Source organism: Cimex lectularius, unplaced genomic scaffold, assembly GCF_000648675.2.
Source record: "Cimex lectularius strain Harlan isolate CLEC.00 unplaced genomic scaffold, Clec_2.1 scaffold54, whole genome shotgun sequence".
In the NCBI taxonomy this organism is placed as follows: Eukaryota; Metazoa; Arthropoda; class Insecta; order Hemiptera; family Cimicidae; genus Cimex; species Cimex lectularius.
The window spans coordinates 380,577-404,431 of record NW_019392704.1 but is presented as its reverse complement, the minus strand read 5'-3'; the positions used below and the strand labels follow the sequence as shown (position 1 = coordinate 404,431).

General features: G+C 35.2%; 1 protein-coding gene and 1 pseudogene across 2 annotated transcripts in view; both read right to left on the bottom strand.

Moving 5' to 3' along the window:
• Positions 1 to 23,855, bottom strand: part of LOC106665804 (cilia- and flagella-associated protein 91) — a 219,877-nt gene that overhangs the window by 56,118 nt on the left and 139,904 nt on the right. The window lies entirely within an intron of this gene.
• LOC112126683 lies at positions 14,090 to 14,223 on the bottom strand (annotated as a pseudogene).

Below are 23,855 nucleotides of genomic sequence, written 5' to 3'. Positions count from 1 at the left end.
TTTACATAAAAAATATGTATCGTTGTAAGATCATATTCGTTTGACATATATAATTAAATATGACTAAAATAAATGTCGGCATTTCAAACTGATTAGAAAAAGAGAGGTCCTAATTGTGGGTTGAAAATTGAATTTATTATATTACACATTAATAATAACAATAATTAAGCCAAAAACTATTACACTGAACTATGCATCTGACTCGTTAATAATAGTTCTTATGATGTCACCCCGCAGGGCATAAATGATACAAATCGGTAAAAAATAAAACAATAATCCTTATTCGTGAGGAGAAACATGATCGACATAAAATAGGATATTTCACAGATTGGGCAAAGCCGACGGTTGTCACACGTAATCCACCACAACGTCGGAAAGTTAAACAGTACATAAAATAATGCTTGATTTGATCAATTACATAAAATTCTTGTTGGGGCTTTCCGCTGTTATTGGGCAAAAGGCGAAATGAAAAACCTTTTCTCTTTTGAATTTTTTCATGAATTTTTTTAAATGAATTTTTGCATACCTAGATTGTTTTCTCTATATTTCTTCCAAATTGTTCGTGACAAACCTTTTTAATATTTATCCTCTTCCGTGTTGTTGGTCTCAAACCGTTGACATATAAGTGGAGGATTAAATATTTTTCTTTTTAAATTCATTATATTTAGTGGTCTATTGACCAAATTATTTCCTTCAAGGTTTTTGTTGAAATGAAAAAGCAACAGGATTCGAACCCACGACCTACGGCTCAATACGCCGCTACTCTAACCCTTGAGCCTAGCTTGACTTCGATCCACTCGGACACCAGCTCCCTATCTCAACCTACAACCTTTACAATTTTCCCTCCATCTTGCCATTTTTCTTGTTGTTCATATTAACATTTTGCTATTTCAACCGCCTCTTTACGATCAAGAACTCTCCCTTTACTGTAGGTGTGAAGGTATTTTACGTTTTCCATCGGGTCGAAATGATGGCCTGTTTTTCTCAAATGATCCTTGAAGGCGGATCGTTTGCTTGAGTTTGGTAACTTTTATTCCTATACTTTCTACTTTGCCCAACGAAGTATATTCCGCATTCGCTTGTACGTTTATACACTCCGCTATTTTTCCTGAATGTTATTCTTGCCTTAAGCATTGCATAGCATTTTTCCTAATGTTTCATTAATTTTGTTTGCCGTTTTTATTTTTTATTATTTAGGAGAAAACTTATTTTGTTGCTTATTGTTAGTATATAGGGAACGCAGCAGAACAAAATCTTTTATTTCTTGACTGTGCGTTAGTCATTGACCATTAGTTTTTTGAGTTGACTTGCTAGTAGCGTGTCTGCGGTATTATGATTAAAACCATTCTTCACAGGAAATTCCAAAAATTGTTATCATATTTAAGTCTTTTATATATTTGTCTGATTTGAATTATTGTATCATCCACACAAAGCCTGAGAATTTTTGCCTCCGCTATGGGTGATTGTGGTGTGCAGGACTCATTGAGTCGGATGTCTTTGGCTTCCTGAATATGTCATATTCAAATTTTTGATCTTTTATTTGAAGTGTGGCTTCAAACATATTTAACCTGCTGTTTTTCCGTATTTCCTTAGGAATTTTTACGTTTTTATGCAAACCATTAATAATTTCGAGGAAGAGTTCTAAATCTTTTCTTTGTAACAATAATCCTTAACTTGTGTTTTAAATTATTTCTTAAATATCTTTTAAAAATAATATTTTGATTTGTTTCATTCTGTAGATAATCTTAGATATACTTAGTTACTATGACTGAAACAATTCTGCAAAAATCTAGCCAACACCGCTTTGTAGAAAACAAAATTAGGATTTCTTAATTTGAAAAATTGCAACAAATGTTTATTTTTTCATTTGTCCTTTAAGGTTTTTTGACAATTGTCCAATAAACGTAGCAGTTTTGAACCCATGTTCATTTTTCACAACTGACATATAGGATATTATTATACCTTGTGCATTGTTATGTAGTAAAACGACTTCATTTCCATTCGATAATGTTGGGCTTCTTTCTTTGATAACTACATTAGTTGGCCGAGCTGGGAACATTATTCAAAGGATTAACTCGTTTTCGCCTTCAGTTCACAATAGAGGATTCTCATCCCACAAATTTATATACCATTGAGTCCGTCCTGGTTATGGCTAATGAAAGTTCATTTAACCAATCGAATTGTCTAATTTTAATGTTAGTTTTACCTTTTTTTTGGTCACTAATAATTTCACGAAATAAAACGGCAAAAATTTGGTTATCTCAAAAGTTAGTATAGCTAAAAAAACCTAATTTTTTCCTTTACGATTTCCACAATTTTTCCTTTTATTAACTAAGGAATTAAAATTTAGATTATATTTTTTCTATCTTTCTTACATTAACAATAAACTGTAACTGAACAACTGGATATGTTGAAGATTCAATAAATGTAATGACATAATTACCCATGGAAATTTATAAGCATTGTGTTATTGATGTCACTGTTCGACCAATTTATTACCGAATTACAATAAATTAAATTCAAGTAAAATTAGATAAAAAAGAAAGATGAATTTAATATATTTTAATTCAAAATAATATATGAATTTATGCCGAAACAAGTGGTAGGAAAGTTTTCCTCCACTGGCCATGGTCGATTCAATCCCAAAGAAAAATGCTCACCTTTCTTCGTGGTGTGCATGCCCGCCGGTTGCTTTCGTGAGAATACTCATAAGAAAGTGAAAATTGTTTTAGACCAACTTATTGTTGTTAGTGTAAATCACTTTATCCTGACCGATTTTACAAGAACGGATTAAAAGTTCCGTTTAATTCACAACCTGTTGTTTCGTTAGAAAATAATCTCCCTCTTGTTGCTTTCACCTTTCAAAATTTACGATTATAACAACAAATTATGTCCTGGCTCTCCCCTCCATGCTGGAGGCAGGAAAGCGAAAACGGATAGTTCAGTCTAGCCTAGGCATAGGAAGAAAAACAATAAGAAAACAAGAAAAAATCCAGCTGAAAACCAGTCAAATCAGATTTGTATCCATTTGATTTTTATTAGTATAGATTATTTCTGTTGTGTGGCCCATTTTCATTTATGGTTTTTGTTTGGTATTTTCCATTTTGGTTATCAAGGTTGATTATTTTAATTTTGCCCTTCAGGCCCATATTATTCCCATTGATTGTAGATAGTATCAGTGTTGTTAGATAGTATCTAATTATTCTTATATTGTTAGTTTGTAAGCAAAGGTTCATGTTTTATTGTTTTAAATTTTTTATATAACTTTTTGATTCATAAGGAAATACATTTTTGTTTTAAAAGAAACAAATAGAGGTGTCCCTCTGTAATTGTGTTCGTATTTTATTTCAAATCAAAATTCCTTTGATTTTGAGGAAGATCACCGGCCGCAAGGGGCTTAATCAAACCTTAAAAGACGGAATATACTCATTCCTTAAAGGACCCACAATACGATTAAGAAGATGTTTTTATAATTTATAATTTAAATTTTACTAAAGGAGAGAAGCATAAAACAATATTTGTCCAAATAACTTTATGACTTCAGGCTCAATCTCTCAATGACGTAATATAAAATTCAATGTATGTAAATGACATGATGACCAAATGAAGAAAACCAAATGCCAACTATAATCTGGATGCGGCATTCGAAATTGTAATTCAAATTATCACGAAATAGAGCATGATTTCTCGTTCGTTCCATTTATTAAAGTCAATGCACGGATTTGGCAGGATTAATAAAGAAACTGTAAGGACCTAAATGCAAGGAGCAAATTGAATTTTGTAGACAAAATCAGACAATTAGATTAATTGCTAACTTACAAAAGGAGGCTAAGGACGTGGGATCGCTGATTTGAATGAAACCTTTTCTAGTGAGGATTACTTGGTGAAAGATCTGTCAGAGCGTTATTGTCAATGTATTGTCTACGAGATGAAAAAATAAATATTCTATGTGTTGAAATATATTTTTTCTCAATATAGATTTTTTGCTATTGAGCTATTTCTAGATTACAATATATCAATCAATTATTTTCAGCAGGCAACTAATATGCTGATGTTGGTTAAATAGTTGAAGGTCTTTCAATAAATTTCACAAGAATTTTGATTTGGTCGTAAAACACTAACCTCCTACACATTCAGCCTCTTTCGTACTCTTTTCATATTTTTTTCAAATATTGTAAATAATTTTTAACATGAATAAACATATTTTTTAATATATATTTGAAGAATGCTTGAGTGCCTTGTTGTTAGACTCGAGTGTAGAAAATTACAAAAGATTTTGTATGGGAGGTTATTGAAAATTTGATGCCTAATTCTGAATTTTAATCTCATGTGTGTCATTTCTTATTGCGGTATTTGTTTATCAAGTAAATAAAATATTTCTAACAAATTAATCTTTAATTAAGGTTTTTGGTTGAGATAAAAAAAGTCAGCGTCACGAGCGGGATTCGAACTCACGACCCTTTGTTAAATACGCAGCTGCTCTACCGCTTGAGCTATCGTGGCTTTGACCCACTCGGACACTAACTTCCCATCTCAACTCACTTTTCGAATTTTCCCTCCTTTTTGCCATTTTTCAAATGTCGTGTAATCAGATTCGATTCTTGGTGACAAATGAAATGGCCACGGAGAGCTTTAGTGAAATATACCACATTTTGCTTATTATATCTATTAGGTTTCGTGGTCCGATTGACCAAATAAACTCTTTTCAATTAATTAATCTTTAATTGTATAATTAATTGATAAATTAATTGATGATAAAAATTTAGCCGAGGGTCGTGGGTTCGATCCTCGCTCGGGATGCTGACTTTTTTATCTCAACTACAACCTTATTTGGTCAATCGGACCACGAAACCTAATAGATTTCTAATAAAGATCATTGGTTTTGATAAACAACTGCATTTAGAAAAAGTAAGATTATATCATAAATCTATGCTTCGAACCAAAACTTTTACATTCATCAATATTTGACTTGTTGAAATGTAGGGTGATAGCGTATTCTTCTTTTGAAAGCTTTTTTTATGACGGCTTTTATCCACTTGTGATTACTCGAAAACCTACGCCGCTTTTACACACTGTGTCGTCAAATTGCTTTTGTTTTATTTGAATGCTCTGTTTACTGTACTGTCGATATTGTCTCTCCATCTTTCTTTTTTTTTGCTTAAACATTTTAATTAGCCTGTTTTAAATGTGCTATAGAGTCGACCGTCATATTTATTTGAATTTTAGTAATGATTTCCTCTGCTACGGCCGGAAGCATGGGAAAAACGTGTTAGATTAAAGTTATTCAGTCACTGGGCCTTGGCCAAATTGCTTGGAAAATTACTCTGAGGTTTGACCAGTCAAATTATGGGCAGCATTTTCTGTGCCAACCTACGTGCGTGTAATACATTCACATATTAAAACTGAATGTTCTAATAAAGAGAAAAAAAATTCTTCTCTTATTATTTGTTGTTAACATAGCTTAGCTGTCAAATTCATTTTATTTTCTAAGCAAACAAGATGTGTCCAACCGTATAATATTTGTACAAGATAGTTGGATAAAAGAAATTTTTGACATAAATACACAATTTATTTTATATTACTTTCACTTTTAAAATAAATTAAATAATATCTCTATTGATTGTCAAAAAAAGTAATATAAGCAATTTACAACAAAACAAAATGTCTCTATTGATTGCCTAGAAAAAAATGAATATAAGCAAATTAGAACACAACAGAATGAAAAATATTGTTTATTATTTTTATTATTTATGAATTGACGTTATAGTTACAAGAGTTTTTGGTAAACTGCAAAAAAAGTCATGTAATAATTAGTTGCGGGTGGAGGATGATGGATGGTCGAATAATGTATAAAGACATGCATGAAATTTCAGCTCTATTGTCTCTGGACCGTCATTCTCGCTGCTCGTTTCTTCTGAGAACCATTACGGTCAGGGTGATGGTGTGTAGTTATCTCTCAAAATAAGTGATAACTATGTATTTTATTAAGTAGAATAAATGATGTAGGATAGATTACCAATCGTATAACAGGAAAAGAGAAAATTGTGAACTATTTTGCGTAAAGATTAACAATTAATATTATGGTCACAATATATTTAAAAAAGGTGCTGCTTTACTACTGACATGAGAATACTTAATGTGCTCTAAAAGACAAATTCTCGGTGTATTCTTTTGGCGTGCTCTTGTTCGAAAGATACAGTGAACTTGGATAAACTTCAGGGTTATCAGTAGACAGTGTCGTTTGCGTAGTTCTTGAGCGTTACCAACTCGACTGGGTAGTTCCCAGGAATTCTAAATTGCAGAACAATCGTTCGTTGACACTCGAACACGGTTTCAAGCCTGCGTATGTATAGCCCCCCGGATAGCAGAGAACTTTTTTTGGCTCTTTATAGAGAGCGAATATGAACGCCACACGGTTTTTAGAATTTTGTTCTAGTAAGACAGCAAATTTTGCCTCTGTTCCGATTTTTGTAAACTGAGGTATTTGTATATATAGATTCATTAGGTTTCGCTGTCCGATTGACCAAATAACCTCTTTCAATTAAGTAATCTTTATGTAAGGTGTTGGTTGAAATAAAAAAGTCAGTGTCACGAGCGCGATTCGAACCCTCGTTCTTCGGCTAGATACGCCGCTGCTCTACCACTTGAGCTATCATGAGTTCGATCTATTCGGACACTAACTTCCCATCTCAACCCCACGTTTTGAATTTTCCCTCCGCTTTGCCTTTTTTCAAATGTCGTGTATTCTATTTGATTCTTGGCGACAAATGAAATGGCCACGGAGAGCTTTAGTGAAGTATACTTCATTTTAAATCATTAAATTCACTAATTTCGTGGTCCGCTTGACCAATTAATATATTACAATTAATTAATGGGGAGTGATTTGGTGATGTCCTCTCCTTCAAAGATTTCAAATCTAGACCTAGCAAACCTATCACACTCTGCGAGGTAGTGCCTTGCCGTTTCTTCTTTTATTTCGCAGAAGCGGCAAAAGGGATCTGGTAGGATACCCATTACGAATAGGTGTCTTCTCAGTGGGCAGTGGCCCGTCAGAATACCTATCAGCCTCTTAATGCCCTTCCTTGAGATAGCGAATAGCCATTTCGATTCTGCTGGTTTGATCGCCTTAACAAACTCTTTCGATTGCCTGTGTCCGGGGGATAAATTCCACTCCCTAAGGAATTGTTTCATGCCCCAGTTATTGATACTCTCTTTCGCTGTGCTCATAGAGTGAGGTAATACCGGTTGTGGCCCGACAAACGCAGTATTAGAACCTTCTTTGGCTAGGCCATCCGCCTTTTCATTTCCATGGTATCCTTTATGTGCTGGTATCCAAATAAGGGTAGCTATTAAATACCCTAGCAACTCTTAATGAAACTATTTAATGTTTGTGTACTATATATGAAAAGGGGTTATGGAGGAATGTTGAATTCTCCGGCGGCATAAATTAGTGAATGATATGTGAATAAAAGCGAATGCATTTAAGTGGGTTTTGATTAAAACTGCATGTGTTGGCGACTGCAATTGATGGCCCCTGAAAAGTGGAACCTATATCTCTTCGATCCTGCACTTATATTGCATGAGCTGATATGATAATATATAAAAAAATGAAATTTGATTAAATGTGTATATTTTTTGAAGAAGAGCTTCAAGAAGGGTCAAAAACCAAAATTTATGTATTTCTCTAAAAAATTGACATGAAATGAACTTAAAAAGTAAACGTTTTTGATAATTATATATCATTTCGTATTAAATATCATCCAAAATTTAATATTAGAAATTAAAATAAAACACTTCTCTTTGGATATTATGTTTAAAACAAAAAACCTATTTTATGTTACCTTTACATTCGTTACCTAGTTTTTGTTTTAATTAAAATAGCTATAACAATAAAACACGCCTCTAAAATTCAGTTCGCTTGGAATTCTGCTCGATTTAAGCCTTTCATTTCAATTTCGCTTTTATTCGGTTCTAATTTACTAAAAGCAAGCTCCAGTGTCTGTTCGACTTGGTCAATAACGTTATTTGAAGTACACATTTTGTAACTACCAAACTTAATTTCTGACGGGACGAATAAGGAAATTATTTATGTCGATTTACCACCATTATTTGCAAACCTCATTCCTTTCAAATTTTATGTTTTGATGAATATCACGTATTTCTTTAATATTTCATCTATGCAATCGCAATGTATGAACCAGATGGGTTTTCGTGAAAAAATGTCCTTGAATAAATAGCCTATTTAATGCTTGTGTTTATTATGCAATTTTAATTTTAAAATTCATTATATACTCTTTTTTCTCTACATTGAAGTTTTTAGTTTTAATGTAGATTTAATTGAAATATTTGGTCGCACTGAACTATTTGCTTACTCTAAAGCAGGACTTGGAAGGTTTGGATGTATAAAACCTGACAGCGAAGCAATTCCTAATAAAAGTAGATTTTTGAATTATTAAAGATGGGCATACACTGGTTTATGAATGAACGAAGAATGCCTTTCTAGAATAAAATACTTAGTTAATAATCTTTTGAATGTTAAATGTGGAAGTAAAAAATATGATATATACTTTTTCAAAACGGTTTATTAGATGGGAGTGTTTATGTCTGTGATATATTTCAACATTCTTCTCAAGTAAACAAAAAGAAAGATAAGAAAATACGCCTTTTTAAGGACATAAAAAATCACATACTATATATCATAATTTTAACATACATTAAGGTTCAACCGTTAAAAATTTTAAGACCCAAAATTTATGATGAAATGGAAAAAATTCACCTAGCTTTTAAAGATATCACAATAATCATAAAATTTAAATTACGTATAAAAATGAGTTGTGGGCGTTTTATTATTGTAAGACTGCAAAACAGTAGAGTAACCTAAATAATATGTAAGCAGCTAGGCTGCTATCAGAGGTGCAAGCTGGGTTTGACAAACTATGACCACTTCCATCTGTGAGAATAATACAAGAGATGCACGAGCATCTCAAATCCAAGTGGGATAAAATGATTTTACAACTCGAGACAAGTTGAATTCGCTATTAATAAGGTTAGACAAGAAAAGTCAACCGGTTTATTTTCTTTTAATATGAAAAGGAAGTAAATTTAGGATTGAACATCAAATCGGATTTCTATGAAAGGGATTTTTATTTTAAAAACGTTGTGTCTTAAAAAATTATATCTTAAAATTACTACGAATTGTGAAACAGAATGTATTTTTAATTGCAAATATATTTTTACATGTTTAGAAAATTTGAGATTATAAGTAAATATTATACCAAGATCTTTAAATACGGTTATAATTTTTAATTGCAATTTATTACCAATAGTTCCGCTATTACAAAATATCTTAATAAACGTAACTTTTTGACCATTTTTTTTATACAAGACGAAATATGAAATTCCAGATGGCTCAAATTCTGGAAAAATTGAATATTATCGAAATCTGAAGGACGACGGGTCGATGCTCATCTTTTATACTTCCCAACATTCAGCAACCAATGTACTGAAACTCGTCGTTGTCACGATCATTACCACTTCATCCAAATTTCTTGATGTTTCTTCTAAGACCTTTTATTTAGAATCTCTTAATACACTTATGGGAAAAATGTTCAAAGAAATAGTTTATGTACTTACAGATCAATTACGTAAATAATAACGTGGAAGAAAGATCTTCGGTGAGGTCACAACAGAACGACAATTCTGTCAGTTTTGACCGACCTTTCAACGATTATATCGTCATCATCAGGGCCTATTATTTGCAGGAAAATATAGCAATTAGAACGTATTGTACAATTTAAAAACAAAATTAAAAACAATTATGTTATCTTATTTTAACTCGATGAGTGTTAAAATATGTCTAACATAATGTAAAAAAGAAAAACAGCATTTATAGTCAAATTATTTAAATTAGGGACGCTTAGCATCTACATATTAAAACGATAAAATATAGAATAAATTAAAAACAATAAAAATAACATAATATATCATTTTAAAAACAACGCATTCATATAGGTTACCTCGGTTATCATATATAAATTACATACCTCTTTTCTTACTTTTTTTAGTTACATTTGTATATCACAGTTTTGATTATTTCTTTAGCTTTTATTGCATTATATACAGGTAACAAAAATCACAGTGATAACCTCTCCCACAAGGGAGAGACATGAGGCTCGGTTGGCTTTGAAAGCTGGCAAAAACTGAAAGAATTGTCGTTCTATTGTGACCTCACCGAAGATCCTTTTATCACGTAGTTCAACAGCAGGTCGATCCATCATCTCATTTTCAATAAGAATTAATATATAATAATATTGTATTATTAATATTTCCTCTGTGACTTTTTGTGACTCAATTTACTTTTGGCGTAAAAGTGAGATAGTAATAAATTAGAATAATAAATTAAAGGTTTTCTAACTAAAAACTAGTTTTGTACATTACTAAAATGGCAAATTCTGGAAGGACCTGACTAATTGTTCTAATTTTGCCTGACAGCAATTGTTAATTATTAATTTCTTATTTTGTAGGTAGTTTATTGCTACTGATGCTCGTTGATTGGTTTTATTTATTATTGTTATTCTTATCTGTTATTTTCATTCTAAGAGTTTTTTGTTATATAAAACAAAGAAAAATAAAAATTTCCCGAGACATCCTCTCAGATGTATTATTGGGATACTTTGGGGAAAAATGTTAAAAGGCATAGTTTATGTAGTTAATATTTTTATATATATATATTTTTATTAATAATGTATACAAAAAATTTTATTGTATATTGACTTTTACTTACTACTTCTTTAAAAGTCGATTTTAACGTTAAAAGCTTTAACGGAAAAACTTATTTCAAGTTTTATTCAATTGTTAAACAAATAGTTCTGACATTTTATTTAATTTAAATCTGTCATTATAGACCTTTTCTTCATCGCTAATTGCCTAATTTCAGATCTCCTGACATGAGTGACGAACCTCACGTATAAACCCAACCCTTGCTCATTATATGGCACATAATCCTCGCTCCTTCCATCCATCAACAGCTCCAGCGTTCCGGGAATACCGCATGGATTTAATTTATGCCCCGGTATTAAAAAATGTTTACCGTATTACCTCGACGGGTGTATCTGCAATCAGAGGAAATAGGGTAAAAAAACATCACGGCCGTGAATGTTATAAGTCAACCCGAACCGGTCACAATGGAATACCTGCTGTCAACCGGGAGGCCCATTTTGTATTGCTTGTATTCGCTACAGAATGTTTCCCCATTGTCGCTTCACTCGTACCGACCAACACAGCAACAAACTCGTTACCAAAACCTCCATGGACGGTATGAAATACTTAAAATCTCCAAACGAATCCTTTGAATCATCAATTCTTCCACATTCAACTTTGTCAGCTTTAAAATCGAATTAACAATGTAAACGTGGTCAGAACTTTGACATTAAATATTAATAATGTTTAAGTAAAGTTTAACTAACAACAAACAAGATACATCCTTGTACAATTATGTTTAAATTATTAATTTGTTTACATATTTAGTCTTGTAGAAAAGGAAAAAAAACATGGAGCAATTTCCAATACCGCGCTTTGCTATGTTAAACCAGCACGACTGGTCTGTCTTGTGGGTTTTTAATCTACCCTTTGCTGACAAGAAATATGAACTTGCAGATTTTCTTTCTACAAGGAGATACGTTAATAAAAAAGTTTAAAGTAAAAGTAAAAAGTAAAATTAAAAGTATAAGTAAAATTCACCTTCATACCCACATAATGAGAGTGACAGCTACTTTGTTTGAATTTAACTAATGTACCGTTAACTAGGTCGAATTAGAAAAATTCCACTAACTGCTAGTGCGCGCGTTTTTAAGACTTACAAAACAACTTTTGTATTGAAATGCAACTAAAAAGTCATTTAAAAATATTGATAATCATAACGGCATTAATTGTGTCAGGTCAATAACAAATTTTGATGAAATGATCATTCTTAATTAACGTTAAAACTGCTATTTTCGGGTTTCGCAAAAATCTATACTGAAAATCATGATTTGACATTTTATGATTTATTGAAGAATAATTTCTAGAATATATCTTTATATTTTAAGCTAAATATGATGTCACACAATAGGATAAGGCAGAAAAGTATCCCCTTTTTCAGAATTCTTATAGTCTTCTTATTTTAATTATTTAATCTTCTATTTTCCCTGTTATCTTTTATTACCTCTTTACTATATTGATCTATTTTACGCCGATTGTATGTAGTTAAATATTTTTCTTGTTCTCTATAAATTATATTTTTTGTGAGAAAAAAGAAAACAAAGAATAAATTATAGGGATTAAGAAAAAGGGAATGTTCTCGAGTGTCGTGTCATATGCAATTTGGAAGTCTTACGATAAATAATTCAATTGAATCAATTAAAAAATAATATGATTGTTCAGTGGTAAGAGATCGCTGTGATTTCTAATATTTAATATAATATGAATATAAATAAATTATTTAACACATTCTTTTTTAATTGTTTATACGGTTTAACAATTGCTACGGACATATTTCGAACGAAATATGGGAAAAAAGAGCTAGAATAAGTTAATTAGAACAACTAAAGTTTTTAAAAACATTTTATAATAAAAAAGAAAATTTACTGATGAAATGTATGTTTAAAAATTAGATAGATTTATGGAATTGGGCATTTTTATACTAAAGCTATTCTTATGTTTCATATAACATACAAAAGCACATAACGAATAGGCTGACCCATTAAGAAGTAAAAAAGCAAATGTTCAATGTATACTGTATGCATGTATTTAAATGCATAACGTATACTGGACACAATTTTCAAAATTTTCGGTTATGACAGTGCTATGGAAAAAATCAGTCAAACATTTTTTAAAAGTTCAACCTTACTCCTCTAAAACTATTACACAAAATTAAAAGAAAACTTACACAAGGGCTGAAATAAAAATTGGAAAATCATTAAATACAATAGAAACAAAGCTTGAAGATCATTTTTCCCCTCTTCCAATTTTTCAATTTATTATAAGACTCAAAACAACGCACAGACCATCTGCTGAACAAACCCATAGTCCGAAACGCGTTCGAATCTTAAACCAGCGAGGATTTGTTGTTCGGATTAAACTGTAAATTTTTTTCTGTATCCATCTCTAAAACATATTCTTGATAAAATACATTTTATTCTATAAATGTGCATATATACAATGATAAAGTTTAGAAGTCCTGCATTAAACCTATCAACAAATTTCATATCTACTAAACTTTGATTATACTATAGTAATTTTATGCTGAACTGATTTGCATGCATCATAGGTGAAACAATGCACTTCTAATTTAAATGGACTATCAAGTCACTACTATTTGTGTCCACAGTTATAGTGTATGTCATATAATTCGTTTAACAAATGCTTAGAAATGACCCATTTGGGCTGCTGAGGATAGGCCAATGAGACCGAAACGCACAAACCGTATGTAATTTTTATTCATTGGATTATTTACGGTTTCTTATCCTTACTAAGCATATAAAAAACATTGTCAGTTATTGGCATGATTGATATGTTTACATGATTGTTCAGCATGCAGCAATTGGTTGGTATGATTTTAGAAGATTGCGTTTAAGTTGCGAAAACTTAAATCACCGTAATACTGTGAGATTTCTTTTTCTGGCCTGCGGGTTGAGGTACCTGTATTTGGTCATTACACACTGTAGTTGGCAAAAATCGAAACGTGCTTGACAGATCAACCCAAAGACAGACAAGACAAACGATCAGTACGACCAAATTATACAGTAAGTATAGCTGTACCCACGCAACTTCCTTTGGAATGGAGTACATTTTTAAATAATAGTCTGGCTGACAATATTTTGACGGATTATACTTTAGAATGATCATAATAATCTTTATTCTTGCTTACAAAACTATTGCCACAATCGCAATTAATAAGGCATTCAAAGTGAATATTACACACACACCTTCTAAGTTTTCATTGATCGTTTATGAACAAATGTGCTTTATGGACAAATTACGGCATGCTGTCCAAACATGGTATGTTGATATGCGTTACAATTGAGAAATAACCAATTCATCGTGGGCTGCTGCTTTGTGGCATACGGGGAAGTCTTTTAATACCTCATTTGGCGAATAGTTCATTAATAACATTTAGCTTTCAACTAGCAATAATCGCATCTCAGTAGAACTTCATTGATTACGATATTGCCACTGCGCAAAGTTCACATTTGTTGGTCACTTTAAGTGGGGAGCGGACAGGGAGACTCTGCTAAAAATTTTTCACTCGCTGCTTTGTTCGAGGATCTTTTATCCGAAAAACGCGCCTGAGAAAGCTCGATAGGCTCTATTACCAGGGTCTCAGAGCAATCTCGGGGGCGTTCAGGACCAGCCCCTTGGCCAGTCTGTGCTGCGAGCTGGGGGGTCTTGCCTCCCGAACTTCGGACAGAGCAACACCCTCGGTTACGCGGCCGGGTTCTTGGCCAAGCCAGAGCACCCCGTCGCTATGAAAATCCTTCGCTGCCCGTACGGAGTAGTTTACGACAGGCTTCGCTAGCGAACGCGACCCCTCGGGATCCGCTTCGGTGAGTCCTTAGGGAGGGCCGGATTGGCGCTGGGGACGGTGCTTCGGGGGGGGGCACCTTTCCGGACGTACTCGTCCTCGACGATCTGGCGATACCTGTGTAAATCGTGTACACCACCATATCTCTACAAGGCTAAGTTCCTTGAACTTAGAAATATAGACGGGTCCAAGACTGGCGATGGTGTGGCGTGTGCTGTGTATAGCGAGGGAGTAGCCACCTTCTGGTCGTTGGCCCCTCACTGCAGCATGTACACGGCAGAGCTGTATGCGATTTGGGGTGTGTAAGGGATCTTGGTCCATTCATTCATATCTGAAATCTTCGCTACTGGCCTGGCCGCGGAGGAGAATAAAACAGGACGGTTTCTCCAAAGTGGTCGGGGCCTGGTGGTGGAAAACTGTCTCTTGGCTCTGGGGGCGGCGGTTGGCTCTGGGAAAGTAGCGGGCACCTGTAAGGGTGGCCTTGTAAAATTCTGGGGTCCCCATCGCTCACCAAAGGGCAACCAACGAGGATATTGAATCGATTAACAATCCTCAAGTCACCGAACTCGTGTGGGAGAGACTCTACAAGCTCCCGAGTGGGTGTAGGAACAACCGTTGAGTAGTAACAGGCACCTGCAGGAGCCTGCGAGAGCTCGTTTGGGCTTCCGAACCCATGAAGGGCTATTGCGAAGAAGGGGAGCCTATGACGGCGGGTAGTATCGACGGGTGCCCCGCGCTCGGTTCGGCTATCTGACTGCTCTGCGTCTCAAGAGAGGCAGCGAAAGGCGTAGCCCACGTTATCTGGGCTCGACTGTTCGACTGTTCCCGTTTCTGACGCTGGGGGAGCCTGAACACCTCCCCCTTGCCTCCATGTGCGATTCAGAGGTTCGAATCGCTGAGGAAGAGTCTCTCAAGCCCAGGTGTGAGCGACATTCGGCCTTCCGGGAGTAGCAGGAAACCTGAACGGAAACTGCGAAAGCCTTTGGTACCGGTCGCCCACCACGAGCGCACTGATTGTGAAGAGTGAGTGTTTGCGATTGAGGATCCCAATCCGACCTGCGGGATTTAATTTCCGCGGACTCGGATTCACTCCCCGAGGCGACTGGCTGGGATACGGCCGACTTGTTCGGCTTTTGAACGGCCATCTCGTCTCACCCACCCTGGGAGTCATGGCCCACTTTATGTGGAACCACGGCGACGATGGGTGGTTTAATGTGGTTCGAGACTCGAGACCCCGAAACGGTTCACCTCGTGTTCTCATCCACGGCCCTTTTTCTCAATCCGAACTCCTTCATTCTATCCTGGGACCCCTCCTAACCCTTGCAAGGGGGGTATCAGGGCACAAAATAATGGTGCAGCCCAGAGGGCGTGGCAACCTCTCTAAAGCACAAGCTGTCTTGTGTCGGCCTGAGGGTCGGCAGGGGCGGCGGGTGCCTTAGCAGAGTTACACGAGGGCCAGTGCACCAGATCCTGTCTGCAAAGATGGGGGAGGGTGTATGGCCATCTGTACCACGCGGTGACAGAAATGTTTCCAAAAACCAGCCCTTGTCACATTGGGAACGGTTTCGTGGTGGTACGTGGTGACGCCCCTAGCGGGAACTTAAACAGAGGCTGTCTTCTACTTGTGACCTTTCGTGAAGCTTGCGTATGGCCAACGTAGTACCCTCTGGTCCTCATGGGAGACGTTGCGACCGGACGACAGCATGAAAGCGTTGAGGACGTAATGATACGACCGGGATACCAGTACACCAATGCTGTGGCGGTAACACCATTCCGTCGTATGCGGAGGTGCGTCAGCTCTCATCTTGAGAATCAAAACGTCCGATAAGGCCGAATAGGCCAGGTGCGGACGTTAAAGATCCTCTTGTCTTGTTGATGATGAGTAACCGGGAACTCAATGTATGCGATTTGGCACGCTCTCGAGGCGGTGCGGACCGGGGAGAGCTCAGCCTTCCTCGTATGTACCGACTCTCTGAGCGCTGTCTGGGCTATACGCGACAGGTTCTCTGTGGACCCTCTCGTCGTGCTCTTGTTAGAGAAATACGCGGAGCTGGAGCCTCTCGGAAAAACGGTGGTTGTTGTCTGGATTCCCGGACACGTCGGCCTGGAGGGTAACGAACGCGCGGACGAGGCGGCGAAAGCCGGTACGTCCCACCCTCCAGATCGGACCATCGCGATCAGGCCCTCTGACGCTAAACACGCAGTTAAAAATATGATAAAAGAAAGATGGCAGCGTCAGTGGGCGGGGTCGTCGGAGAGGCTCTTGCGAGTCAAGAGCACGCCCGGTAGATGGCCCTCAGAGAATCTGAGCAGGAGACGAGGGATCGTCCTCACCCGACTGAGGATTGGCCATACTCGGTTGACACATGGGCACCTGCTTTTGGGCCAAAGCCCGCGCAGGTGCCCCTTATGCAGAGAAAGGTTGCTCGATGTGTCCCACATAATAGAGGCGTGTCATGCCTTGGCTCCTACAGAGAGCGTGTAGGCATGCCGCCGGATTTAAGAAGAGTCCTCGAGCACGTTAGCGAGTTTCAGAGTGCCCTGTTCCGCTTTTTAGGGGAATTTGGAGTTTTTTATTGTATATAGTATGTCTTATGTGTTATGTGTTTATATGGTTTGTGTGTGTGCATGTATTTATTAGCGTGAATGGCGAGGGGTGAGGGTGAATATAACGTCATCATCGCCCCTCGAACGATGAAAGCGAGTGAGTGTGTGTTCGGGGTCGATGGCGGAATATTTATAAAAGTACCCCATCGACCCCAATCTAGTTTAGTTTAAGTGTAGGTCGGTGCAGGAATATCAAGTACTCCACCGACCAAACGGAATGAGTGTACTGTATGGATGTATTTAAGTGTATGAATGTATTTATTTGTATGAATGTTGTGTTTGAACGGGTATATAATATAGAATATAGACTTAGTGGGGGGCTGAAATGAATTAGATGTCAGAAGCCCCAGCAAAAAAAAAAAAAATTTAGCCATTTTTCCAAGCTTTACAAACATTTTCTTTAATCTAGGAATTTTCATTTCTTATCAGTAGATTTTTTTATTTATTTATGTGATTCCGGATTGATTTTTGTTTGACTGAACTAATTGATCACCACCTTTACATTCCAAAATTGTAAATAAATTCTTTAAATGTTTACTTGACACTTTTTTTTAAATTAAAAAATTGGGGAACTTGCACCACAGTTCATTTCATATACTTAAACGTTTGTACACTGCTCCCCCCACATATATATCGTCCCGTTCCAAATTTATTTTTTTTAAATACGACTGATAGAGCTCGTGCATCGTATTCTAAACATTATCCTTATTTATAGGCACATTGGACACATGGTGTAATTGTAATAATTGGAAACAGCCGTTTATACAATAGTCTAATTTCTGTTTTTGAACCGGCATTGCAGGCTTTGGATACTTCTTTTTTGTTTAGGAATTATATTAGGATACAAATCTTTAAGACACCTTTATACACAATGAATCCGCCCGCTCAATCCTCTGGTCTTTCATGGCGATTTCTCTCACTAACAAGTTACTTCGTTACTCCGGTTCTCACATAGATCTGCATCCAAATAAATTCGATAGTCCTCCTGCACTTTTCGATTGCATGAGTTATTATAATGCAAGTTTTGGTGAAATGATGATTATTTTTTTTATTGCCTAGATGGGTATTCAACAATCCGTGATAATATCAATTTGTGATCCCGGTTTAACCTGTTCAGTTGCATATTTAATTGCTTCATTAAATGCAAAAATTTCGTGAAAGAAATGCCATTACTGGAAGTCTCATTCTTTTTTCATACAACGTGCGGGTTAAACTAGCGAGTACAGACAGACCCTAAAAAGCAATCAATGTCGATCAGTTCAACGTGAGTTCATCTATTCATAGACCACCTAGAACCACTAACTCCATAATAAACTAAAGAAACTCAGCGAGAATGTTTGAAGAAAAACTCTAGAAGAAGGTGAACAAAATAAAAGCACAGAGGGTATTTCCTCAGTGTTCAAATCAAAAAGGGCAAACCTCAGGGAATACCAAGAGTTTCAGATTACGCTTGATTTTGTTTAAAACCTTCTACAGGCCGCCGTAAGACAACGGAAAATATTTATTGCCCCTCAGCCAGCGATAATATTATTAAAGGAGTTCGAAGAAAGTATTTTGACCCCAAGATATCCAATTCGGCCAGATACCCGAGGAGGATAATCTGTATCGAACGCTCAACGGTAGGGTAGACGAAGAGCCACAATTGTTAGAAATGGTTTAACCTCGGGTTTATCAAATCAGGTGGGTGGTCTTTAGAATGTTTCTGATCTTTTACCAAATTATAGGAAAATAAGTTACAATTTTATTAATTCCTTTTGGGCTTGATTAATTGATGAAGTGATTTTACTTCGTACATGAAAATCTCTCTAAGTTGAATTTAAAATGTTATACTCATTGTATTTGCCATAGTTTAATTTTAAATTGTGTGGTGATTAGTGACCGTTAATCGATAATTATTCAGAAATCGTGAGATGCGGTCTGGTGTGATGTAGGTTTCAGAAAAACATTTTCTTTATCGTGCCAACGTTTCGATCTTTATTGAGATCATCTTCAGGGCCTTGTGTTGTCTGCATTTCAGCAAAAAAGTTCTCAATGAGATGTTCTCAATGATGAATCAATAATTTCGTTGTTACTGACAAAGTAAAACAAGCTGTTGAAATATCGGCTAAAATTTTGTTTTGCGTTTCAATTTTTGTTGTTGTTCAATTTTTAATACAGTTATATATTTAACAAATTTATATAAGAATGATAATAAAGCTTTACCAAAGGAAGGGAGTTATTCCGTTGCGGCTGGTAAACACGCTCCTTGTTTACACTATGGTCAGTCACAAGCCGTTCTTCCGCCCGACATTCATCAAGCTCAGTTTTCTCTCTAAGCTCCATTCCAACTTTTGGATTATTAATTAAAGCAGCTCACTAAAACCCTTGGGGTTTTGACCGCTCAATGCCGTCCCTCGACTTCGGTTGTTCTAGCATTTCAGTACAGCAAGCATTCAAACGTACAACTCGCCGTCCTCAGCTCGTCGACCCAGCCCGTAATTTTAATTTGTTGCTCTTTACAAAGATAAATCTATATTTTTGTTATTTAATAAACTCTTACAAAACCGTGAAAATACGTATTTTTTATTTCAAAAATGCCTTTTCGATGATCAGCCTACTCTGAGTCCTTTTGACTCTGTTCTTACGTCATTCATTTGGAGGAAGAGTTGGGTTTCGCAATTCTGCGGTGATTCAATGACGACAAACGGATTCAAATTTTTTAAAATACATTGAAAACACTGATCTGCATGCTTAGAGACATTAATTTCTTGTTTAAAAAAGAGTTGAATTTTATAGTGAAATTACTCAATCGTTCAGTAATCGATTTTTTTGGTCAGTCTATTCTAGCTGGTTTTATATTTTATATTTTTTTGTTAGAAAATTACTCTGTTTTTTTAATCCCTTCTAAGCGATAGGTAGACCAAAAATTATCGGTAACAAGATGATGGATTTTTACTCATATAATATCTAATAATAATTAGCAGATTATATTAATTTAATTTTTAATTCTACATTATTGAAAACTAAAAATTATTTCAGTTTCTCTAAGTTTACTGTTCCATGTATTCAATGTATTAAAAACATTTGATGAAGTTGTTACGCTTTAATATGATTTATCTTTGATTGTTTTATTTTGTTCTGACTTAATAGGGATATATATTTGTAATTGTTTTGCAAATTATACTATAAATTTACAATAAAAGTGGTTTTATGACGTGTTAAATAGGTGGTTTGTTTAAGAAATGCTCAAATTTTTAGCACTTTCAACTACAGAAGTTTAAACGTTATTATTAAGAGAATTAAAATTTTATTTCAAAATGACAGGAAAATCTCAAGACGTGCCTAATTGCCAGAGAATTGCTAATGAACTTTATAGGTTTTTTAATGGAAGCCTTTGTTCGCTATCCACCTTGAAGACGTGCTCTGGAAACACAAAGGCCTCACCTTTTCTTTTTCAACCACTTACAATGGACTACAGACAAATTCACATTAGGGAGAAGTTATTTCAAATAGGTAATGTTTAGGGATTTTGCTCGTTTTGCGGTTTACGTTTTCACGTTGATGATCAATGGGTAAATTGCAACTTCTCAACTCAAATATACAACAGAAAGCTGATCGCCCTCATTAGGGAAATTCAGTTTCAACTCGATTTTATACCAGAGGGAAAATCAGACTCCTTCCTACAAGAGCTTTTCAAATATTAAATATCAGTGGAAACCCGCGTCGTAAAATGATTCCCATAGGATTTACCTCTGTAACCTAACTGTACTAGAAAACGTAAGGGGAAATTTCATTTTAAAAAACCTCCTGGGAATGGAAAACAATTTTCCATTAATAAAATACATACCTTTGGTTATGGAATTGTACCGTTGAGGCCAACACAGAAAAAACATGTACTGCTTTAAAACTTTTCAGTTCTAAGCTCGGAAAATGTCCTCCCTCCTTTATAGTACCAATAAGAAAGGAAACTGCAACCGTCCAATTTTAGATTATTTTTATAATGGATGTTTGAAAGAGGCAAAACCTAACTAACTTTGTCTAAGCAAACAACAATAGTTGATGGTTCATTCAACTAATACTTGAGTAAATATCAATCATTAATTTTACCCAACTTTTCAGTTTTGAACGCTTGGAGGATGTGAAAAATTGAAATAATTTTGATTTTTTCTACAGTTAACCTATGATATATATCAATTAATTAATCTTTATGTAAAGTATTGGTTGAGATTAAAAAGTCAGCGGGATTCGAATCTACCACTTGAGCTATAGTGACTTCGATCCTCTCGGACACTAACTTCTCCACTTCGTGTAATCTATTTGATTCTCGGCGACAAATTACATTTGAAAAATGGCAAAAAGCAAGGAAAATTCAAATGGTGGTGTTGAGATAGGAGGTTAGTGTCCGAGTTGATAGAGGTCACGATAGCTCAAGTGGTAGAGCAGCGGCATATTTAGCCGAAGGTCGTGGGTTCGAATCCCGCTCGTGACACTGACTTGTTTATCTCAACCAATACCGTACATAAAGATTAATTAATTGAAAGATGTTATTTGGTCAATCGGACCATGAAATCCAATGAATTCTACTATGATATACAATATATCTAAGTTGTATGAAATTTGGAATGTCAAGCTGTTATAGGTAACCATCGTTTTCAAAACCTAATAAATGCAAAAGCAATATTTATTTATTTAAATCTCTTGTAATTGATTAATCGGTTCAACTTTTCATCTAGATTTTTATCAAATTTTCTTATTGTTTTTTTAATACAAAACCTAATTTTCTCCTTTCGTCACTAAACCTTTAAGAAAGTAAGGTTTTTGCCAAATAGCTCGTAGAAATGCTTCTTTTAATCTTTTAAATCCAAATCATTAAGATGTCTATACAAGTTAATGAAAAGTATGTTCTATTAGAGGGCATCTTTCTTTCATTTTGAATAATAGTTAATAACTCTGTCTCAGTCGATTTTTTTCACTTACTTGCAATTTTTTCCTAACATATGAGTACATACATCGTAATCAATTATTAAAGCTGAAGAAACATCCCAATCGGTGTTTCTCCTGGCAACCGATTCGATCAGAGGTTGACTTCCGCAGATTACGAAGAAAGAAATTCCCTTGTGTGTTACTCTCGTGTAACAGATTGGGTCAAAAGATGATATCAGCAGATTACTAACGAAGCAGCTCTTCGATCCCTTGCATACAACGAATTGGGTCAGGGTGTGATATCAGCAGATAACTAATGAAGACTCTTATCATCTACGTAATTGGCAATGAATATTTACCGCTCTAATACATAAAATATCAATAAATCAAGTTTACAAATGTTTCATCTTTCCTACGAAAATAATTAAATGAAACTGAATTTGAAGAAATTGTAAATGTTAATATAATATTAAATGTTATTGGAAATAAAAAGAACACCGAGGAAAAAGCTAATATATTCTCAACGACCCAATTATCTAAATTTGTTTTAAAGATTTAAAGGTAATATGATAAAAATGATCGAAGTAAATCTAAATAATTGCTTTCCCCGTTCTAACAACGTTGTATAGTTTAATGCAATCATCACAACTCACACAAGATAAAATACAATGAAGTATATTTTGTTTCAAAACATGAGTATGTACCAAGTTTTTATTATTTCTCAAAAAGGAGATATTAATCATAATTCTATTTAATCTTGATGCCTCTAAAAATTCTCAATTAAATAAAAACATTAACAAACACTGTTTAGCTATTTAATCTGAAAGAAGATAGCACATAAATAAGACGAAGAATTAGACACAAAACATATAGACACCCAACACATAAGATATATTATATATAATAAAAATCCCCAATTTCCCCTAAAAAGCGGAACAGGGGACCCAGAAACTCGATGCAGTGCTCGAGTACCATTTTCAGATTGGATGGCATGCCTACACGCTCCCTGCAAGGAGCCAAGGCATGCCATGTTTCCAGACACATCGAGAAACCTTTCTCTGCATAAGGGGCACCTGCGCGGGCTTTGGCCCAAGAGCAGGTGCCCGTGTGTCAACCGCATATGGCCTATTCTTAATCACGTAAGGACGATTCCTTGTTTCCGGCTCAGGTTCTCGGGGGGCCATCTTCGAATCGTGCTCTTGACGCGCAAAAGCCTCTCGGACGACCCGGTCCATTTAAGTTATTCTAGATCTAATTCTGGATTTTATTAAAATTCAATGATATTCCGGTTTTGGATAACTCTATTTTTATTCTATATTTATATTAACAACTTTATGGTGAGAAAAATGAAAGATAAAAAAATTCCAATTTATTTACGGACACCAAAATTATGCCGTTACTTGCGTTACGTGTATTATTGTAGGTTCTGATTGCTTTGATAAACTTTGAAACGACTCCATCGATTGATAGGAAAGTTTATAAGAGTGTACAGCCCATACGTATTGCAACCGTTAGAACGTGAAATATTTCTTCATTCAGATTACATCGACTATGGTTTTTAGTTTTAGTAGCAAATGGTCGTTGAAATAGATAAATATATGATCCAATGTGATAAACATAAAAATGCCCCTATTAACATTTACCACAGTTATTTTATGATATGTTCGTGTTCGTTTCCACCACGAAAAAGGTCTTCCATACCGTTTTGTAAATCGTAGCGAAAATTGAAGAACCCAGTAAAATATTTATGCCCACGTCGATTAACTAATATAAGCTTTTTTTGTTT